The sequence below is a fragment of the Cydia amplana genome, chromosome 15, assembly GCF_948474715.1.
Source record: "Cydia amplana chromosome 15, ilCydAmpl1.1, whole genome shotgun sequence".
Taxonomy (NCBI): Eukaryota; Metazoa; Arthropoda; class Insecta; order Lepidoptera; family Tortricidae; genus Cydia; species Cydia amplana.
The window spans coordinates 5,996,142-6,004,018 of NC_086083.1; the positions used below are offsets into that span (position 1 = coordinate 5,996,142).

The following is a 7,877-nucleotide window of genomic DNA, read 5'->3' on the forward strand; positions in this document are numbered from 1 at the left end:
TATGTGCAAATTAAGTAAGAAAAAAATGTGAAACATTAACATCGAAATCTATGGACATGGAAAAAGGTCGAAATGGATTAAAAGAATAACAACACAATGATTTGATAAAACAGACAACAACATGAAGCACCTCGAGCAACTGTAGTTGTTGACACGCCTCACGGTAAGTCGCACACAAATGTCCAAGTAGGGAGGATATGGGGCTTCTGGCGCACAAGTTATCCTCGCATGACCTAACCTAGCTTAACTTAAGCGCGTGTGACCTAACCGAGCTTAACTTAAGCTCACAAAGAAACGCTGAGGGGAGACGACGCGCCGACTCCCCCGGGCGGCGACGCCCTATACCAGCTTGATCTCACGCTCTGGAGACATGAAAATACTGAAGAGGAAGAACACTGCGCGTGGGCTCAAAGAACGCCGAGGGAGGAGGATGACGCGCCGACCCCTGCGGGAGGCGACGTGGAGTGCTGTGGTGCCGCGGGGCTGCCCCGGCTCGACTTTGAGTCCGGGGCATCTGGCCTCCCGGCAGAAGAAGGAGAAGAGCACACCGAGGGGAACTCAAGAGACTTATGTGGTGGCCGACAGCGCCCCCGCCCCTGCGAATGTAGGCATGGCCTACAGTGACACAACAGATCCAATAGAGCCTAATGAGGCGGCGCTGCAAAGCGCCTGCATCCGCAGCCCGACGGGGGACGGCACGACTGCACCAGCTGCAATGGAGGAAAGCCCAGCCTCCTTGCCAAGGAGCGAGCACCAGAGTGATGTCTCGTCTGGCTTGCACCCACAGGAGGCCGAGGACCCGTATCAATCCTCGGGTAGCGAATGGGAGCCGGCCGTTGCCCGGAGGGCTGAGGAAGCCGCGAGGGGTAGTGGCAAAGTCGGGGGCGCGGAAGAGGAGGTGTCCTCCGCCAGTATGGCCATCAGTATGACCAGAGCCAGCACCGACTTGTCAGGCACTAGGCTGCTGCGCCTCAGGGAGCTGTACCGAGAGAAAAAGGGTGAGAAGGCAGTCCCGCAGTCCAGTAGTACCGCAGGCCGGGGCCGTGGCCGTGGTAGGCCGCCGAAGGGTAACCCAGTGGGAAAAAGATAGATAAAACAGTGTACCTTCTGCGGTTACGTCACTGACGGCGGCCACATGATGCGGCACCTTAGGAGTAAGCACAGGGGCCTGGAGGCGGGCGAGGAGGACACGGCTTTCGCCAACTATGGCCACATCACTGTCAACAGACCCCTTAAATATTGCCCCCCCAAGGGATTTCCCCCGATTTGGATTGTTGAGAAGGTCGCGGGGGTGAACACAACTTGGTCGGAGGCAATGTTTACGGGGAAAATAAGAATGTGAGTCGTGGGGCGAAGTCTCCCCCCTCTTCTGCGTGACTCGTGACCAACCAAGAAGGTGCAAAGTCCTGCGCTAAATTGGTTGGACACAATTTGGCGCAATAAACTAAAGTAGATTCAAAACGTGTCAAAAGAAAATATAGTTCAAATGTTAACTAATAATTAGTTCGTAAAATTATTTGTACGCGCCAAATCGTGACCAACCAAAAAGGCGCAAAGTGCTGCGCCAAATTGGTTGGACACAATTTGGCGCACTAAATTAATTTATTTTCCGTGTTTGTTAAAATGGAAGACGGCCATTTTTCTAGTCAGCTTACCGCTGACATACATTTCGTTTATGGGTTTTGCAACGAGAACGCTAATGCTGCTGTTCGAGAGTACGCAAGGTTTCCTAACAGACCCATTCCAAATGCTTGCACATTCATAAAGAATTTATGCACGGCTCGCTGAGAACGGCATAAGATGACCCGCCGATGAAAGTGTTCGACTTGTGGCACCCAAGAACGAAGAAGAGATCTTAAGATTAATCTGAAGACTGAGCATTAGAATAATAGCGAACAGGATGAATTTATGGAAGTGGAAAGTCTGGAGAGTATTAAAAAGAGAAGGATTACACCCTTATCATTTCAGACGAGTACAAGACATTATTGAACCAGATTACGCTCCAAGATCAGTTTTTTATTCCTGGATAACAAGAAGAACACGAATGGATTAAACGTTTTTAAAACGTATTATGTGGACCGACGAGGCCACTTTCACGCGATTGGGATACGTAAACCACCGCAATGAGCATCTGTGGCAGTTGGAGAATCCTCATGCTGTGAGACCAAGTTCGTTCCAGCACCAATTCTCAGTATATGTTTGGGCGGGAATCATTGACGATATTTTAGTTGGGCCAATTATTCTACTTGAGACAATGAATGGCCCACGATTTTTAGAATTTCTCCGAACACAGTTCCATGATGCATTAATGGAGCTGCCAGTAGCATACAGGAGGAGGATGATTTTGCAGCTGGATGGTGCTCCTCCACATTTTGCGAAATATGAGCGAAATTATTTGAACGAGCCCGTGGTTAGAATTTGGACTTTACATTCAGATTCTTTGAATATTTTATACACTTATCGTACAAACTTCAAACGCAGAGATGGCAAGCAAGATCAGCGGAAGATAAAAATCATGTAGCTTTAACGAAGAAAATGATCCAGGACAAGTTTCGGCAGAAGTTGGGCTTAATTTTAGACAAACCGCGGAGCGGCGGTATTGGTACTTCAAAAGACGGAAATACTGCACGCAAGTTTTTTTAAAATGCGGTTGTATCTGCTGTAATCACCGGTATTCAACAATGCCTTATCGAAAGGTGTAGTTCTTTTGGAATATCCGTTGTTCTCAACGAAACAGTTTATCATTTCGAAAAACTTGTAACTGCCATCACGTAGACTGCGTCTTTAAAATATACCAATCAACCGAAGCGTGATACCCCGAAGAATGTAATGATCTGTGACCGTTTATCACATTGGGATTCTATAACATAAGGACGCTATTTGATAGACGCTCACAGGTTAGTGATCACTCTGTCGACTCATGTAAGACTCTTTAGTGACTAAAACAATGACATTCGCTTGTTACTTCTGTAAAATGTTCACTGCATGGAACAAGGATGTTTGATTGTTTCTTTATTATTTTACTGCAGCGGCATTTACAAAACATTTGTTGAGATATCATCGGCATTGATTAAGTAGCTTTTATATGTACTTTGAATACAATACATACGGATTTCGAAGTTGTATCGATATCAGCTGCCTTTTGCCGCTGCTGTTTTAAATCATTGATATATTTTTTCAGTTTGAGCCTCGGACCAATTTTTCGTATTAATTATTTGTGACATAGCCATGTCACCAGCGCGCCATGTCACCGCAGCGACGCGCCCAGAGCGGAATCCGGCCACACCGATACGACGGCCCCGCGCAAGGCGCAATGGAGGGGAACACCGACCGGAGCTATATAAGCACGCGCAGCGCACAGTCCCATCAGGTTTTTATTCGCAACTGTGACGTTGAGGGGAACGCACGCGCTTGAGCTCGCTCTCGAGACTTACGCACCCTACCCAACTCACTAGTTGATCAGTATTAACGCCAGTGTTGTGCAAGTGTAGTGCATACCGGTATAGTATAGCCCCTGTCGGAAAGCCCACTTTTGCTGTGATCGCTCTGCCAGGCTAAACCTAACGGTGCCAACACAAGCCCCAGGCGTTAGCAGTGGCCGTTTTGTTGGTTTGCACATACACCACAAGCGGGGTGAAAACCCAGACAGTCCGGCAACCAGCTGTACTATTTTGTCTGTATGTACGCACGATTGTGCATATCTGTGTATTCTGTGTAGTGTAGCCCCTGTCGTAAAGACCACTTTTGCTGTGATCGTCCTGCCAGGCTAAACCTAACGGTGCCAACACAAGCCCCAGGCGTTAGCAGTGGCCGTTTTGCTGGTTCGCACACACACCACAAACGGGGTGAAAACCCAGACAGTCCGGCGCAAGCTATACTACTTGTACTCACGCCTGTAATTAATTACAGGTCAACGCGCCGACGCCACACACACTCACACGCCATCATGGTCATCCAGAGGACGCCCACCAAGACGGCGGCAGCACAGGAAGAGGACGCAGCCCAGGCGGCGGACCCTACGCACGTGGTGGTGCTCCCAGACACCGGCCTGCTCCTGCTCGACGAAATCGCGGGTGGATCGGAATGCAAAAGGCCAAAGCGTCTGCCAGCGCGTGGAAGCTACACGGGGTCGACGATCTCAGATAGTGACTCGGATGAGTCCATCGATGTTGTCGACCCCGTGGAGGGCCCTAGCGAAGGCTCAGACGCGGAGGACCAATGCAATTCCGAGCCCCCCGTGGACGGAGAGTCGGGGCGGGCAGGCGGCAACGGAGAATTGACACGTGGTGATTTGTCACGTGGCGATTTATCGCCGCTTGACTTATCATCACGTGGTAATTATTCACCACGTGCGACGAGCCCGCCGCCATCGCAGCCGGCCGGCAACTTCAGCACGCCGGCCAACTCACCGCAACGCCGCCACCAGCCGCCTTGCCGCCCTCAGCCCGGCCTCGGGTTGACCGAGGACGCCTGGATGGCGATATTCGAGAAACTCGACAGAGTAGCTCGGGGATCGCTAGACAGTTGCACCCTCGGCCCGCTCGAGGCGGCGCTATTATCAACCCTGTTGGCGCACTCCGGGGCGCGCCAACAGAAGAGACGACGGGCGGAGGACAGCCCGCCGGCACAGAAGGAGAAACGGGAATGTAACCGTATCACTCCTGTGTCGCGCGGACCTACTCAACCCGCCGTCTGCCCACAGGTCTCACCGATGGACACAACCGTCCCATCGACACCCGCGGCCGGATGCTCGCAACAGCCGCCGCCACGCAAGGTGTTACTACCGACCCCGGTAGCAAACACCGACACGTACTGTAATGGAAAAATATTTAGATAACAAAATACTTCTATGAAGCCGGACGGGCGATTAAATCTGTGTCTCGAATAGTGTCGATGAACTGTCAAGTTGGCAGCGATTCCGTGTTGCCAGGGAGATAGGTCTGAATCCCTTCGACACCAGTTCGGTCGACAACTAGTTCTTACCAAAATAATTATTATCATTCTCGATGAACGGGTAGGAATGTATAGATTGTCGAGTCTTCCTTTCCCTTTCTTAAAAAATATCATACCGTGCTTGTCCAGCAGCGTTTACCACGCTCTGGTCTAATTTCCGTATTTAGAATTTCACGTCAGTTTTGTTAAATGCCTTGGGATTGTAACCCTGGCAACATCGAAGAGGAGGCCCCGAGGGAGTGATTCCGCAATTTTGGGACTTGGATTTTTTTTCCCGACCCGACCTAGCCGGGGTCGGCTTTATATTAAATAATTGGGACAACGTTCTCATCTTTGGTAAGTAATCTTACATTCGTTTGTGAAGACCGTGAAATTCGGAATCTGTTGTTGGATTATGCGATTATTGACGTGAACCGTTTATTTCAGCCTGCCCTCAGGTGTGCCTTGAGGTTAACCGTTTCCCGAAAGGGCGAACCAGGAGCGTCCTGGGCACTTCGGAGTTGATATTCGATCACTCATAAACCCCGGCAAGACGATTTTCCTCCGACAGGTAAGGCGTCGTTCATATACTTTCGTCAGAAATTGTATGGCGTGGCATGCGGCCACATAAAAGTATCCCGCGTAGCGCTGAATTCTATACTGTAATATAACCCCAAAGGGTTACGCATGGAAACCCTTGTTCCTATGTGAAACGGACTCTCACGTGGCGCGGACCACAGATTCTTGGCGTGACCTGAGCCAGTGGAACTAATCCCGTACCCGGAATTTTCCAGGAGGTGTCTACTAGGGGCGCGGCCTTTGGTAGGCCAGATTCTGTGCGAGTCGACCTGTGCAGCTGGCCCCGCCAGAGTCGGAGCTATTGGAACCTCCGGCCATCTGGTCGAGAGAGAGCCGTCGACTGTCGCTACAGTGCAGCTAAGCCTTTCACTACTTTTTCCTAAACTGCGATTTTGGACTATTCACCTTTTAGTATTAACTATCCAATAGCGCAATCGACCAAGTATCACCAACAATAATTAAAACCCGGTTAGATAAATATAAATTTAGTTTACTACCAATAAGTCGTTAAGTAGTGTTTAAGCTCAAAAGTGTAAACTTAACCAGGCTGGCAATTAAATTGTACCTGTCCACTATCGGGTTGTTTGTTTTATCCCCTTCAGGACCCTTAGTTTAAAATAGAAGTATTACAGTGGCGCCCGAACAGGGACCGCGGCCGCTGCAAAATCGCCACCTAAAACCGCCTCTTCACTGCCCACAGATACCGCAGCCAGCAAGAAGAAGAAGCAGCAGCCGCAGCCGCCGGCCAAGAGGGCCAAACCGCCCCAGATTCTGGTCGAGGTCCTCCCAGACGCGGGCCACCACCTGAGGACCCTCAACGAACGCCTCGGTTTTGAGGCCAAAACCGAGAACGTCGAACCTACCGGCGTACGGTTCTACCCCAGGACCTCGGAGGAATACCGTGTGGTATTCGCCTACCTCTGCAAGGAGCAGAAACTCAACCCGATGATCCAGTTCGTCAAGCACCCGGAGAAGTCGACCCTGCCCATGAAGGCCGCTATCCGCGGCCTACCGTCAACCATGACAGTGCAGGACGTGAAGGACGCCTGCGCCAAAGAGGGGTATAACGTATCACACGCACGTCTTATCTCCACAGGCAGAGGACGAGGGGGCACCATCTTCTTCGTCCAACTCGACGGCACGGAGCGAGAGAACTTCGGTTTTCTCGACCTCACCAGCATCGCAAACATCAACACCAAGGTTCGTGTCGAACCTTGGAGAGGTAAACCTGGGCCACCGCAATGTTACCGGTGCCAGGGCTTCAGACATTCCTCACAGGGATGCCACCGGCCGATGCGCTGCGTAAAGTGCGCGCTGCCGCACTTATCGCACCAGTGCACACGGCCGAGGGACGAGCCAGCGACGTGCGCCAACTGCTTGAGGGACCACCCGGGCAACCACAAGCAGTGCGAGTTCTATTTACAGGAGCTGCGCAACTGGCGTGCGGGCACCCGCTCCCACACACGCCGCCCGCCAACCCGCCGCCCGCAACGAGGCCCCGACACCAGGGCTTCGGACACGCCCAACCTGGTAGAGGACTCTTCCACAGGTTCTCTAATGGCACCCGCCAATCAGCCGAGGCAGCGGACAACCGGACATCGAGGACGGACGCAGCCACAACCCAAACCGCAGAGGATGCCACAAGCAGAGCCCCGAGCGACGCGGACCGCAGCGCCCCCCGCGGCCCCCGCACTCGACACCACAGCGTTGCACAAGGACATAGTTACCGCGGTGCAATCCGCGGTAACTATATCCCTGAGGCCAACGCTAGACGAGTTAGTACTAGCTATTAAGTCTCTGTCTAAGCCTGACCACAATCAGGCTTAGCTCGCCCCTCTCTCAGCAATAACGCCAGTTATTCGCTAGCTTCACTCCCTCTTACGGCATAAAAGAGAAAGAGTTAAGGATAGTGTATTGGAACGCGGAAACATTAAATGGTAAAATTAATGATATCCGTACTTTTCTCCACAGCCAGGACATCGACATCATGCTGATCTGCGAGACCAAGCTTGTAGTGTGCACGCACACTCTCTCACATGTACCCTATATATATACCCTAGCATAAGTATCATAGATCAGAATAAACCTATACTCCAGAGATAGTGTTTGTCTTTACGTCCCACACCACATGGCGATCCTGCCAGTGCGGCCTTGCGCTGCACTGGCGGCGCGCCGCGCCAGCCAGAGGACGAACAACAAGAAAACGAAGAATACAAATTAAATCAACAATATTTACAAGGACATTACATTTGATTTCAATCATATTGACAGTTATAGATACTGCACAGTGTGGACAGTTTTGAAAGTTAAACTAGTGCATAAATTAAAGTGTTATAACAATTAAAAAAAAAAAAAACCTATCGGAC

The 7,877-nt window shown here is 51.0% G+C and overlaps 1 long non-coding RNA gene across 1 annotated transcript; it reads left to right on the forward strand.

Annotated features, from left to right (window-relative positions):
* Positions 1–4,815: 4,815 nt before the first annotated feature.
* On the forward strand, positions 4,816–6,086 carry LOC134654846 (uncharacterized). The gene is made up of 2 exons (XR_010097368.1): positions 4,816–5,503; positions 5,727–6,086. It is a non-coding gene; the product is annotated as an uncharacterized LOC134654846 (long non-coding RNA).
* Positions 6,087–7,877: the final 1,791 nt, after the last annotated feature.